General features: G+C 55.9%; 23 non-coding genes across 23 annotated transcripts; 5 read left to right on the top strand and 18 right to left on the bottom strand.

Moving 5' to 3' along the window:
* Window positions 1-555: 555 nt before the first annotated feature.
* On the bottom strand, window positions 556-629 carry Trnai-aau. The gene has a single exon. It is a non-coding gene; the product is annotated as a tRNA-Ile (tRNA).
* A 573-nt stretch (window positions 630-1,202) lies between these two features.
* Trnam-cau lies at window positions 1,203-1,275 on the bottom strand. The gene has a single exon. It is a non-coding gene; the product is annotated as a tRNA-Met (tRNA).
* Window positions 1,276-1,650: 375 nt separating this feature from the next.
* Trnag-gcc lies at window positions 1,651-1,721 on the bottom strand. The gene has a single exon. It is a non-coding gene; the product is annotated as a tRNA-Gly (tRNA).
* A 340-nt stretch (window positions 1,722-2,061) lies between these two features.
* Trnaa-ugc lies at window positions 2,062-2,133 on the top strand. Its single transcript has one exon. It is a non-coding gene; the product is annotated as a tRNA-Ala (tRNA).
* Window positions 2,134-2,725: 592 nt separating this feature from the next.
* Window positions 2,726-2,799, bottom strand: Trnai-aau. Its single transcript has one exon. It is a non-coding gene; the product is annotated as a tRNA-Ile (tRNA).
* Window positions 2,800-3,372: 573 nt separating this feature from the next.
* Window positions 3,373-3,445, bottom strand: Trnam-cau. Its single transcript has one exon. It is a non-coding gene; the product is annotated as a tRNA-Met (tRNA).
* Window positions 3,446-3,820: 375 nt separating this feature from the next.
* Trnag-gcc lies at window positions 3,821-3,891 on the bottom strand. The gene has a single exon. It is a non-coding gene; the product is annotated as a tRNA-Gly (tRNA).
* Window positions 3,892-4,231: 340 nt separating this feature from the next.
* On the top strand, window positions 4,232-4,303 carry Trnaa-ugc. The gene has a single exon. It is a non-coding gene; the product is annotated as a tRNA-Ala (tRNA).
* Window positions 4,304-4,895: 592 nt separating this feature from the next.
* On the bottom strand, window positions 4,896-4,969 carry Trnai-aau. Its single transcript has one exon. It is a non-coding gene; the product is annotated as a tRNA-Ile (tRNA).
* A 573-nt stretch (window positions 4,970-5,542) lies between these two features.
* On the bottom strand, window positions 5,543-5,615 carry Trnam-cau. The gene has a single exon. It is a non-coding gene; the product is annotated as a tRNA-Met (tRNA).
* Window positions 5,616-5,990: 375 nt separating this feature from the next.
* Window positions 5,991-6,061, bottom strand: Trnag-gcc. Its single transcript has one exon. It is a non-coding gene; the product is annotated as a tRNA-Gly (tRNA).
* A 340-nt stretch (window positions 6,062-6,401) lies between these two features.
* Window positions 6,402-6,473, top strand: Trnaa-ugc. The gene has a single exon. It is a non-coding gene; the product is annotated as a tRNA-Ala (tRNA).
* Window positions 6,474-7,065: 592 nt separating this feature from the next.
* On the bottom strand, window positions 7,066-7,139 carry Trnai-aau. Its single transcript has one exon. It is a non-coding gene; the product is annotated as a tRNA-Ile (tRNA).
* Window positions 7,140-7,712: 573 nt separating this feature from the next.
* Trnam-cau lies at window positions 7,713-7,785 on the bottom strand. The gene has a single exon. It is a non-coding gene; the product is annotated as a tRNA-Met (tRNA).
* A 375-nt stretch (window positions 7,786-8,160) lies between these two features.
* Trnag-gcc lies at window positions 8,161-8,231 on the bottom strand. Its single transcript has one exon. It is a non-coding gene; the product is annotated as a tRNA-Gly (tRNA).
* A 340-nt stretch (window positions 8,232-8,571) lies between these two features.
* Window positions 8,572-8,643, top strand: Trnaa-ugc. Its single transcript has one exon. It is a non-coding gene; the product is annotated as a tRNA-Ala (tRNA).
* Window positions 8,644-9,235: 592 nt separating this feature from the next.
* On the bottom strand, window positions 9,236-9,309 carry Trnai-aau. Its single transcript has one exon. It is a non-coding gene; the product is annotated as a tRNA-Ile (tRNA).
* Window positions 9,310-9,882: 573 nt separating this feature from the next.
* On the bottom strand, window positions 9,883-9,955 carry Trnam-cau. Its single transcript has one exon. It is a non-coding gene; the product is annotated as a tRNA-Met (tRNA).
* Window positions 9,956-10,330: 375 nt separating this feature from the next.
* On the bottom strand, window positions 10,331-10,401 carry Trnag-gcc. Its single transcript has one exon. It is a non-coding gene; the product is annotated as a tRNA-Gly (tRNA).
* Window positions 10,402-10,741: 340 nt separating this feature from the next.
* Window positions 10,742-10,813, top strand: Trnaa-ugc. The gene has a single exon. It is a non-coding gene; the product is annotated as a tRNA-Ala (tRNA).
* A 592-nt stretch (window positions 10,814-11,405) lies between these two features.
* On the bottom strand, window positions 11,406-11,479 carry Trnai-aau. Its single transcript has one exon. It is a non-coding gene; the product is annotated as a tRNA-Ile (tRNA).
* Window positions 11,480-12,052: 573 nt separating this feature from the next.
* On the bottom strand, window positions 12,053-12,125 carry Trnam-cau. Its single transcript has one exon. It is a non-coding gene; the product is annotated as a tRNA-Met (tRNA).
* Window positions 12,126-12,500: 375 nt separating this feature from the next.
* On the bottom strand, window positions 12,501-12,571 carry Trnag-gcc. Its single transcript has one exon. It is a non-coding gene; the product is annotated as a tRNA-Gly (tRNA).
* Window positions 12,572-12,580: the final 9 nt, after the last annotated feature.

The following is a 12,580-nucleotide window of genomic DNA, read 5'->3' as shown; positions in this document are numbered from 1 at the left end:
GCGCCGTTAAATTAATGTTCTTTCTCCCTCTTACTCGCTGCAGACCAGCCTACAGTGTGTCTCGACTTGTCTCGACTTTGCTCAGCTGACGCGAGAGCTGACGCTCTCCAGTCGGCCTATATCAAAACGACAAGCACGAGAAACGACTGAGAGAGGCAGGGAGAGGCGAGGCGGTGGACACACAGCACGCCCCTTCATTTCACGGTGGCGTCTCCCTCACTGAATCGGTCTGCAGCTGCGAAAACAAAGGAGAAAGAAAAATAGGAAGCAAAATTGCCAACAGTACCCTGTGTTCCCATGCGGTCACCCGCCCAAGCACTGACAAGGGCCAAAGTTGTTACACGTCGGCAATCGGGCATTTTCTTTCATTTTCTCTTTGCCGTATGAGAACCAGCGTATTCAACATATTGTGACCATTGCCGAGCGAATGCTGCAGCGCTTCCCGACGAGTCGGGTTCGGATCCTCTGCCAACGTCCACGCAGGGCGATGATCTTTTGGTCATCACACTCGCCAGCTGAAATCGGCGCTGCCTTTTCGTAGTAGTAAAAGCCTACTGGCCCGTGGGGGGATCGAACCCACGACCTTCGCGTTATTAGCACGACGCTCTAACCAACTGAGCTAACGGGCCTCGACGCGGACGGTTGCTCAGCCCTACGCTGGAAACACGTCGCATGAAGCCACACGCCACTTCTAGGGTCACCGTGTGTCTGCTTCGCCCGTCTATGTTCTGCTGGCGGTCACGAAACAGTAGCTGTACTGCGAGCAGGACGGGAAACGGCAGCACGCACTGCTGAAACTTGAGACGATTCGTGTGGAAAAAATTCCGTTCCGGTACCGGCAATCGAGCCCGGGCCTCCGGGGTGATAGCCAGGCATCCTAGCCACTAGATCTCACCGGATTTGGGCGTCCGTTCGACGGATCGGATGGTCTCTCGCACATTTCGTGCCGAGGCCCGTGTCGGCACCCTTCTCTCTTTGCGAACGTCATTGCGCATACCGGCTGGCAAGGCGCGCACCTCGAAAGTCTCAGAGCAATGCTTTTGGCTTCATGCTCTACTGGGAGAAGAGGAAAAGGAAAGCTGTCAGTATCAATAACAGGAAGTGTAAATTTTCTCTCTGAAGCGTTGAAACGTTGTGGATAACAAACAAGAAATAAGTTCGAGCCCTAGCGACAGCACCACCGTGAGTCACAGAAAATTAAATGCCCCGGGTGAGGATCGAACTCACGACCTTAAAATTATGAGACTTACGCGCTGACTACTGCGCTACCGAGGCACGGGGCGGACCGTTGGTCCTGGGAACTGGGCAAGTAGCGTACCCATTGTTAGACGCAGAGATACTCTACTTGGTGGATAACGTGTTCTGTTGCTACACGTGCATTGCCGGCCCAGTTGATTGTGGTGGTGCTGCAGCTTTTGCAACGATGGGCAGTACTCCCCGTCGTTCAAGTTCATTGCCTCGGAGGCACCTGGACACAGCAACTTGTGAGGCCAGGCCGACGCCAGTCCGCAGAACATGACGCGAGCGTCCGAGTGGGGAACCGCACGTGCTGCGTTCTCGGTTCTTCTCAAGGGAATCCCGCTATACATTCTTGTGGATCGTGCATCTCAAGCGCGCAAGCCACACGGCACCGCGGGAAAAGCAAAACGATGCATCGGCCGGGAATCGAACCCGGGCCGCCCGCGTGGCAGGCGAGCATTCTACCACTGAACCACCGATGCTCAGACCAGTAGCAATCTTTCGCTGCTTCCCCAGCAGATGTCTCGAGATAACGTGGGACTGCCGTCAAGCGCCGTAGCATTCTGTCGAGAAAATGCTGCAGACGCTGAATCCTGCACTGTACCGCCTAAAAATGCCGCCAGAACGCCGTCCTCTGCGTCTTCTTGCGTCGCCGGCGCCGACTCTTGACAAAGGGTGCGAAATGTGCATGGATACGCCGTGCGAATGCATCTGCATGTGCTCCCCTAGCCTACCTCGTAATGCGCCTAGGGCTACGATCACCTTCGGCCGCTGCCGACTGGCGGGAAGCCGACACAGCGCGGCGTGGGGGCGCCCGGTTGTGCGGTGGTGGTGTAAAGGTCAGCATAGTTGCCTTGCAAGCAGTTGATCCGGGTTCGATTCCCGGCCACCGCAGCAGGCTTTCATCTTTGCGTATGAGTACTTTTGCCACGCGCCGTTAAATTAATGTTCTTTCTCCCTCTTACTCGCTGCAGACCAGCCTACAGTGTGTCTCGACTTGTCTCGACTTTGCTCAGCTGACGCGAGAGCTGACGCTCTCCAGTCGGCCTATATCAAAACGACAAGCACGAGAAACGACTGAGAGAGGCAGGGAGAGGCGAGGCGGTGGACACACAGCACGCCCCTTCATTTCACGGTGGCGTCTCCCTCACTGAATCGGTCTGCAGCTGCGAAAACAAAGGAGAAAGAAAAATAGGAAGCAAAATTGCCAACAGTACCCTGTGTTCCCATGCGGTCACCCGCCCAAGCACTGACAAGGGCCAAAGTTGTTACACGTCGGCAATCGGGCATTTTCTTTCATTTTCTCTTTGCCGTATGAGAACCAGCGTATTCAACATATTGTGACCATTGCCGAGCGAATGCTGCAGCGCTTCCCGACGAGTCGGGTTCGGATCCTCTGCCAACGTCCACGCAGGGCGATGATCTTTTGGTCATCACACTCGCCAGCTGAAATCGGCGCTGCCTTTTCGTAGTAGTAAAAGCCTACTGGCCCGTGGGGGGATCGAACCCACGACCTTCGCGTTATTAGCACGACGCTCTAACCAACTGAGCTAACGGGCCTCGACGCGGACGGTTGCTCAGCCCTACGCTGGAAACACGTCGCATGAAGCCACACGCCACTTCTAGGGTCACCGTGTGTCTGCTTCGCCCGTCTATGTTCTGCTGGCGGTCACGAAACAGTAGCTGTACTGCGAGCAGGACGGGAAACGGCAGCACGCACTGCTGAAACTTGAGACGATTCGTGTGGAAAAAATTCCGTTCCGGTACCGGCAATCGAGCCCGGGCCTCCGGGGTGATAGCCAGGCATCCTAGCCACTAGATCTCACCGGATTTGGGCGTCCGTTCGACGGATCGGATGGTCTCTCGCACATTTCGTGCCGAGGCCCGTGTCGGCACCCTTCTCTCTTTGCGAACGTCATTGCGCATACCGGCTGGCAAGGCGCGCACCTCGAAAGTCTCAGAGCAATGCTTTTGGCTTCATGCTCTACTGGGAGAAGAGGAAAAGGAAAGCTGTCAGTATCAATAACAGGAAGTGTAAATTTTCTCTCTGAAGCGTTGAAACGTTGTGGATAACAAACAAGAAATAAGTTCGAGCCCTAGCGACAGCACCACCGTGAGTCACAGAAAATTAAATGCCCCGGGTGAGGATCGAACTCACGACCTTAAAATTATGAGACTTACGCGCTGACTACTGCGCTACCGAGGCACGGGGCGGACCGTTGGTCCTGGGAACTGGGCAAGTAGCGTACCCATTGTTAGACGCAGAGATACTCTACTTGGTGGATAACGTGTTCTGTTGCTACACGTGCATTGCCGGCCCAGTTGATTGTGGTGGTGCTGCAGCTTTTGCAACGATGGGCAGTACTCCCCGTCGTTCAAGTTCATTGCCTCGGAGGCACCTGGACACAGCAACTTGTGAGGCCAGGCCGACGCCAGTCCGCAGAACATGACGCGAGCGTCCGAGTGGGGAACCGCACGTGCTGCGTTCTCGGTTCTTCTCAAGGGAATCCCGCTATACATTCTTGTGGATCGTGCATCTCAAGCGCGCAAGCCACACGGCACCGCGGGAAAAGCAAAACGATGCATCGGCCGGGAATCGAACCCGGGCCGCCCGCGTGGCAAGCGAGCATTCTACCACTGAACCACCGATGCTCAGACCAGTAGCAATCTTTCGCTGCTTCCCCAGCAGATGTCTCGAGATAACGTGGGACTGCCGTCAAGCGCCGTAGCATTCTGTCGAGAAAATGCTGCAGACGCTGAATCCTGCACTGTACCGCCTAAAAATGCCGCCAGAACGCCGTCCTCTGCGTCCTCTTGCGTCGCCGGCGCCGACTCTTGACAAAGGGTGCGAAATGTGCATGGATACGCCGTGCGAATGCATCTGCATGTGCTCCCCTAGCCTACCTCGTAATGCGCCTAGGGCTACGATCACCTTCGGCCGCTGCCGACTGGCGGGAAGCCGACACAGCGCGGCGTGGGGGCGCCCGGTTGTGCGGTGGTGGTGTAAAGGTCAGCATAGTTGCCTTGCAAGCAGTTGATCCGGGTTCGATTCCCGGCCACCGCAGCAGGCTTTCAGCTTTGCGTATGAGTACTTTTGCCACGCGCCGTTAAATTAATGTTCTTTCTCCCTCTTACTCGCTGCAGACCAGCCTACAGTGTGTCTCGACTTGTCTCGACTTTGCTCAGCTGACGCGAGAGCTGACGCTCTCCAGTCGGCCTATATCAAAACGACAAGCACGAGAAACGACTGAGAGAGGCAGGGAGAGGCGAGGCGGTGGACACACAGCACGCCCCTTCATTTCACGGTGGCGTCTCCCTCACTGAATCGGTCTGCAGCTGCGAAAACAAAGGAGAAAGAAAAATAGGAAGCAAAATTGCCAACAGTACCCTGTGTTCCCATGCGGTCACCCGCCCAAGCACTGACAAGGGCCAAAGTTGTTACACGTCGCCAATCGGGCATTTTCTTTCATTTTCTCTTTGCCGTATGAGAACCAGCGTATTCAACATATTGTGACCATTGCCGAGCGAATGCTGCAGCGCTTCCCGACGAGTCGGGTTCGGATCCTCTGCCAACGTCCACGCAGGGCGATGATCTTTTGGTCATCACACTCGCCAGCTGAAATCGGCGCTGCCTTTTCGTAGTAGTAAAAGCCTACTGGCCCGTGGGGGGATCGAACCCACGACCTTCGCGTTATTAGCACGACGCTCTAACCAACTGAGCTAACGGGCCTCGACGCGGACGGTTGCTCAGCCCTACGCTGGAAACACGTCGCATGAAGCCACACGCCACTTCTAGGGTCACCGTGTGTCTGCTTCGCCCGTCTATGTTCTGCTGGCGGTCACGAAACAGTAGCTGTACTGCGAGCAGGACGGGAAACGGCAGCACGCACTGCTGAAACTTGAGACGATTCGTGTGGAAAAAATTCCGTTCCGGTACCGGCAATCGAGCCCGGGCCTCCGGGGTGATAGCCAGGCATCCTAGCCACTAGATCTCACCGGATTTGGGCGTCCGTTCGACGGATCGGATGGTCTCTCGCACATTTCGTGCCGAGGCCCGTGTCGGCACCCTTCTCTCTTTGCGAACGTCATTGCGCATACCGGCTGGCAAGGCGCGCACCTCGAAAGTCTCAGAGCAATGCTTTTGGCTTCATGCTCTACTGGGAGAAGAGGAAAAGGAAAGCTGTCAGTATCAATAACAGGAAGTGTAAATTTTCTCTCTGAAGCGTTGAAACGTTGTGGATAACAAACAAGAAATAAGTTCGAGCCCTAGCGACAGCACCACCGTGAGTCACAGAAAATTAAATGCCCCGGGTGAGGATCGAACTCACGACCTTAAAATTATGAGACTTACGCGCTGACTACTGCGCTACCGAGGCACGGGGCGGACCGTTGGTCCTGGGAACTGGGCAAGTAGCGTACCCATTGTTAGACGCAGAGATACTCTACTTGGTGGATAACGTGTTCTGTTGCTACACGTGCATTGCCGGCCCAGTTGATTGTGGTGGTGCTGCAGCTTTTGCAACGATGGGCAGTACTCCCCGTCGTTCAAGTTCATTGCCTCGGAGGCACCTGGACACAGCAACTTGTGAGGCCAGGCCGACGCCAGTCCGCAGAACATGACGCGAGCGTCCGAGTGGGGAACCGCACGTGCTGCGTTCTCGGTTCTTCTCAAGGGAATCCCGCTATACATTCTTGTGGATCGTGCATCTCAAGCGCGCAAGCCACACGGCACCGCGGGAAAAGCAAAACGATGCATCGGCCGGGAATCGAACCCGGGCCGCCCGCGTGGCAAGCGAGCATTCTACCACTGAACCACCGATGCTCAGACCAGTAGCAATCTTTCGCTGCTTCCCCAGCAGATGTCTCGAGATAACGTGGGACTGCCGTCAAGCGCCGTAGCATTCTGTCGAGAAAATGCTGCAGACGCTGAATCCTGCACTGTACCGCCTAAAAATGCCGCCAGAACGCCGTCCTCTGCGTCCTCTTGCGTCGCCGGCGCCGACTCTTGACAAAGGGTGCGAAATGTGCATGGATACGCCGTGCGAATGCATCTGCATGTGCTCCCCTAGCCTACCTCGTAATGCGCCTAGGGCTACGATCACCTTCGGCCGCTGCCGACTGGCGGGAAGCCGACACAGCGCGGCGTGGGGGCGCCCGGTTGTGCGGTGGTGGTGTAAAGGTCAGCATAGTTGCCTTGCAAGCAGTTGATCCGGGTTCGATTCCCGGCCACCGCAGCAGGCTTTCAGCTTTGCGTATGAGTACTTTTGCCACGCGCCGTTAAATTAATGTTCTTTCTCCCTCTTACTCGCTGCAGACCAGCCTACAGTGTGTCTCGACTTGTCTCGACTTTGCTCAGCTGACGCGAGAGCTGACGCTCTCCAGTCGGCCTATATCAAAACGACAAGCACGAGAAACGACTGAGAGAGGCAGGGAGAGGCGAGGCGGTGGACACACAGCACGCCCCTTCATTTCACGGTGGCGTCTCCCTCACTGAATCGGTCTGCAGCTGCGAAAACAAAGGAGAAAGAAAAATAGGAAGCAAAATTGCCAACAGTACCCTGTGTTCCCATGCGGTCACCCGCCCAAGCACTGACAAGGGCCAAAGTTGTTACACGTCGGCAATCGGGCATTTTCTTTCATTTTCTCTTTGCCGTATGAGAACCAGCGTATTCAACATATTGTGACCATTGCCGAGCGAATGCTGCAGCGCTTCCCGACGAGTCGGGATCGGATCCTCTGCCAACGTCCACGCAGGGCGATGATCTTTTGGTCATCACACTCGCCAGCTGAAATCGGCGCTGCCTTTTCGTAGTAGTAAAAGCCTACTGGCCCGTGGGGGGATCGAACCCACGACCTTCGCGTTATTAGCACGACGCTCTAACCAACTGAGCTAACGGGCCTCGACGCGGACGGTTGCTCAGCCCTACGCTGGAAACACGTCGCATGAAGCCACACGCCACTTCTAGGGTCACCGTGTGTCTGCTTCGCCCGTCTATGTTCTGCTGGCGGTCACGAAACAGTAGCTGTACTGCGAGCAGGACGGGAAACGGCAGCACGCACTGCTGAAACTTGAGACGATTCGTGTGGAAAAAATTCCGTTCCGGTACCGGCAATCGAGCCCGGGCCTCCGGGGTGATAGCCAGGCATCCTAGCCACTAGATCTCACCGGATTTGGGCGTCCGTTCGACGGATCGGATGGTCTCTCGCACATTTCGTGCCGAGGCCCGTGTCGGCACCCTTCTCTCTTTGCGAACGTCATTGCGCATACCGGCTGGCAAGGCGCGCACCTCAAAAGTCTCAGAGCAATGCTTTTGGCTTCATGCTCTACTGGGAGAAGAGGAAAAGGAAAGCTGTCAGTATCAATAACAGGAAGTGTAAATTTTCTCTCTGAAGCGTTGAAACGTTGTGGATAACAAACAAGAAATAAGTTCGAGCCCTAGCGACAGCACCACCGTGAGTCACAGAAAATTAAATGCCCCGGGTGAGGATCGAACTCACGACCTTAAAATTATGAGACTTACGCGCTGACTACTGCGCTACCGAGGCACGGGGCGGACCGTTGGTCCTGGGAACTGGGCAAGTAGCGTACCCATTGTTAGACGCAGAGATACTCTACTTGGTGGATAACGTGTTCTGTTGCTACACGTGCATTGCCGGCCCAGTTGATTGTGGTGGTGCTGCAGCTTTTGCAACGATGGGCAGTACTCCCCGTCGTTCAAGTTCATTGCCTCGGAGGCACCTGGACACAGCAACTTGTGAGGCCAGGCCGACGCCAGTCCGCAGAACATGACGCGAGCGTCCGAGTGGGGAACCGCACGTGCTGCGTTCTCGGTTCTTCTCAAGGGAATCCCGCTATACATTCTTGTGGATCGTGCATCTCAAGCGCGCAAGCCACACGGCACCGCGGGAAAAGCAAAACGATGCATCGGCCGGGAATCGAACCCGGGCCGCCCGCGTGGCAGGCGAGCATTCTACCACTGAACCACCGATGCTCAGACCAGTAGCAATCTTTCGCTGCTTCCCCAGCAGATGTCTCGAGATAACGTGGGACTGCCGTCAAGCGCCGTAGCATTCTGTCGAGAAAATGCTGCAGACGCTGAATCCTGCACTGTACCGCCTAAAAATGCCGCCAGAACGCCGTCCTCTGCGTCCTCTTGCGTCGCCGGCGCCGACTCTTGACAAAGGGTGCGAAATGTGCATGGATACGCCGTGCGAATGCATCTGCATGTGCTCCCCTAGCCTACCTCGTAATGCGCCTAGGGCTACGATCACCTTCGGCCGCTGCCGACTGGCGGGAAGCCGACACAGCGCGGCGTGGGGGCGCCCGGTTGTGCGGTGGTGGTGTAAAGGTCAGCATAGTTGCCTTGCAAGCAGTTGATCCGGGTTCGATTCCCGGCCACCGCAGCAGGCTTTCAGCTTTGCGTATGAGTACTTTTGCCACGCGCCGTTAAATTAATGTTCTTTCTCCCTCTTACTCGCTGCAGACCAGCCTACAGTGTGTCTCGACTTGTCTCGACTTTGCTCAGCTGACGCGAGAGCTGACGCTCTCCAGTCGGCCTATATCAAAACGACAAGCACGAGAAACGACTGAGAGAGGCAGGGAGAGGCGAGGCGGTGGACACACAGCACGCCCCTTCATTTCACGGTGGCGTCTCCCTCACTGAATCGGTCTGCAGCTGCGAAAACAAAGGAGAAAGAAAAATAGGAAGCAAAATTGCCAACAGTACCCTGTGTTCCCATGCGGTCACCCGCCCAAGCACTGACAAGGGCCAAAGTTGTTACACGTCGGCAATCGGGCATTTTCTTTCATTTTCTCTTTGCCGTATGAGAACCAGCGTATTCAACATATTGTGACCATTGCCGAGCGAATGCTGCAGCGCTTCCCGACGAGTCGGGTTCGGATCCTCTGCCAACGTCCACGCAGGGCGATGATCTTTTGGTCATCACACTCGCCAGCTGAAATCGGCGCTGCCTTTTCGTAGTAGTAAAAGCCTACTGGCCCGTGGGGGGATCGAACCCACGACCTTCGCGTTATTAGCACGACGCTCTAACCAACTGAGCTAACGGGCCTCGACGCGGACGGTTGCTCAGCCCTACGCTGGAAACACGTCGCATGAAGCCACACGCCACTTCTAGGGTCACCGTGTGTCTGCTTCGCCCGTCTATGTTCTGCTGGCGGTCACGAAACAGTAGCTGTACTGCGAGCAGGACGGGAAACGGCAGCACGCACTGCTGAAACTTGAGACGATTCGTGTGGAAAAAATTCCGTTCCGGTACCGGCAATCGAGCCCGGGCCTCCGGGGTGATAGCCAGGCATCCTAGCCACTAGATCTCACCGGATTTGGGCGTCCGTTCGACGGATCGGATGGTCTCTCGCACATTTCGTGCCGAGGCCCGTGTCGGCACCCTTCTCTCTTTGCGAACGTCATTGCGCATACCGGCTGGCAAGGCGCGCACCTCGAAAGTCTCAGAGCAATGCTTTTGGCTTCATGCTCTACTGGGAGAAGAGGAAAAGGAAAGCTGTCAGTATCAATAACAGGAAGTGTAAATTTTCTCTCTGAAGCGTTGAAACGTTGTGGATAACAAACAAGAAATAAGTTCGAGCCCTAGCGACAGCACCACCGTGAGTCACAGAAAATTAAATGCCCCGGGTGAGGATCGAACTCACGACCTTAAAATTATGAGACTTACGCGCTGACTACTGCGCTACCGAGGCACGGGGCGGACCGTTGGTCCTGGGAACTGGGCAAGTAGCGTACCCATTGTTAGACGCAGAGATACTCTACTTGGTGGATAACGTGTTCTGTTGCTACACGTGCATTGCCGGCCCAGTTGATTGTGGTGGTGCTGCAGCTTTTGCAACGATGGGCAGTACTCCCCGTCGTTCAAGTTCATTGCCTCGGAGGCACCTGGACACAGCAACTTGTGAGGCCAGGCCGACGCCAGTCCGCAGAACATGACGCGAGCGTCCGAGTGGGGAACCGCACGTGCTGCGTTCTCGGTTCTTCTCAAGGGAATCCCGCTATACATTCTTGTGGATCGTGCATCTCATGCGCGCAAGCCACACGGCACCGCGGGAAAAGCAAAACGATGCATCGGCCGGGAATCGAACCCGGGCCGCCCGCGTGGCAGGCGAGCATTCTACCACTGAACCACCGATGCTCAGACCAGTAGCAATCTTTCGCTGCTTCCCCAGCAGATGTCTCGAGATAACGTGGGACTGCCGTCAAGCGCCGTAGCATTCTGTCGAGAAAATGCTGCAGACGCTGAATCCTGCACTGTACCGCCTAAAAATGCCGCCAGAACGCCGTCCTCTGCGTCCTCTTGCGTCGCCGGCGCCGACTCTTGACAAAGGGTGCGAAATGTGCATGGATACGCCGTGCGAATGCATCTGCATGTGCTCCCCTAGCCTACCTCGTAATGCGCCTAGGGCTACGATCACCTTCGGCCGCTGCCGACTGGCGGGAAGCCGACACAGCGCGGCGTGGGGGCGCCCGGTTGTGCGGTGGTGGTGTAAAGGTCAGCATAGTTGCCTTGCAAGCAGTTGATCCGGGTTCGATTCCCGGCCACCGCAGCAGGCTTTCAGCTTTGCGTATGAGTACTTTTGCCACGCGCCGTTAAATTAATGTTCTTTCTCCCTCTTACTCGCTGCAGACCAGCCTACAGTGTGTCTCGACTTGTCTCGACTTTGCTCAGCTGACGCGAGAGCTGACGCTCTCCAGTCGGCCTATATCAAAACGACAAGCACGAGAAACGACTGAGAGAGGCAGGGAGAGGCGAGGCGGTGGACACACAGCACGCCCCTTCATTTCACGGTGGCGTCTCCCTCACTGAATCGGTCTGCAGCTGCGAAAACAAAGGAGAAAGAAAAATAGGAAGCAAAATTGCCAACAGTACCCTGTGTTCCCATGCGGTCACCCGCCCAAGCACTGACAAGGGCCAAAGTTGTTACACGTCGGCAATCGGGCATTTTCTTTCATTTTCTCTTTGCCGTATGAGAACCAGCGTATTCAACATATTGTGACCATTGCCGAGCGAATGCTGCAGCGCTTCCCGACGAGTCGGGTTCGGATCCTCTGCCAACGTCCACGCAGGGCGATGATCTTTTGGTCATCACACTCGCCAGCTGAAATCGGCGCTGCCTTTTCGTAGTAGTAAAAGCCTACTGGCCCGTGGGGGGATCGAACCCACGACCTTCGCGTTATTAGCACGACGCTCTAACCAACTGAGCTAACGGGCCTCGACGCGGACGGTTGCTCAGCCCTACGCTGGAAACACGTCGCATGAAGCCACACGCCACTTCTAGGGTCACCGTGTGTCTGCTTCGCCCGTCTATGTTCTGCTGGCGGTCACGAAACAGTAGCTGTACTGCGAGCAGGACGGGAAACGGCAGCACGCACTGCTGAAACTTGAGACGATTCGTGTGGAAAAAATTCCGTTCCGGTACCGGCAATCGAGCCCGGGCCTCCGGGGTGATAGCCAGGCATCCTAGCCACTAGATCTCACCGGATTTGGGCGTCCGTTCGACGGATCGGATGGTCTCTCGCACATTTCGTGCCGAGGCCCGTGTCGGCACCCTTCTCTCTTTGCGAACGTCATTGCGCATACCGGCTGGCAAGGCGCGCACCTCGAAAGTCTCAGAGCAATGCTTTTGGCTTCATGCTCTACTGGGAGAAGAGGAAAAGGAAAGCTGTCAGTATCAATAACAGGAAGTGTAAATTTTCTCTCTGAAGCGTTGAAACGTTGTGGATAACAAACAAGAAATAAGTTCGAGCCCTAGCGACAGCACCACCGTGAGTCACAGAAAATTAAATGCCCCGGGTGAGGATCGAACTCACGACCTTAAAATTATGAGACTTACGCGCTGACTACTGCGCTACCGAGGCACGGGGCGGACCGTTGGTCCTGGGAACTGGGCAAGTAGCGTACCCATTGTTAGACGCAGAGATACTCTACTTGGTGGATAACGTGTTCTGTTGCTACACGTGCATTGCCGGCCCAGTTGATTGTGGTGGTGCTGCAGCTTTTGCAACGATGGGCAGTACTCCCCGTCGTTCAAGTTCATTGCCTCGGAGGCACCTGGACACAGCAACTTGTGAGGCCAGGCCGACGCCAGTCCGCAGAACATGACGCGAGCGTCCGAGTGGGGAACCGCACGTGCTGCGTTCTCGGTTCTTCTCAAGGGAATCCCGCTATACATTCTTGTGGATCGTGCATCTCAAGCGCGCAAGCCACACGGCACCGCGGGAAAAGCAAAACGATGCATCGGCCGGGAATCGAACCCGGGCCGCCCGCGTGGCAGGCGAGCATTCTACCACTGAACCACCGATGCTCAGACCAG

Source organism: Schistocerca piceifrons, unplaced genomic scaffold (assembly GCF_021461385.2).
Source record: "Schistocerca piceifrons isolate TAMUIC-IGC-003096 unplaced genomic scaffold, iqSchPice1.1 HiC_scaffold_567, whole genome shotgun sequence".
Classification (NCBI taxonomy): Eukaryota; Metazoa; Arthropoda; class Insecta; order Orthoptera; family Acrididae; genus Schistocerca; species Schistocerca piceifrons.
The sequence above is the reverse complement of the archived record's forward strand: the minus strand, read 5'-3'. Positions and strand labels throughout refer to the sequence as shown.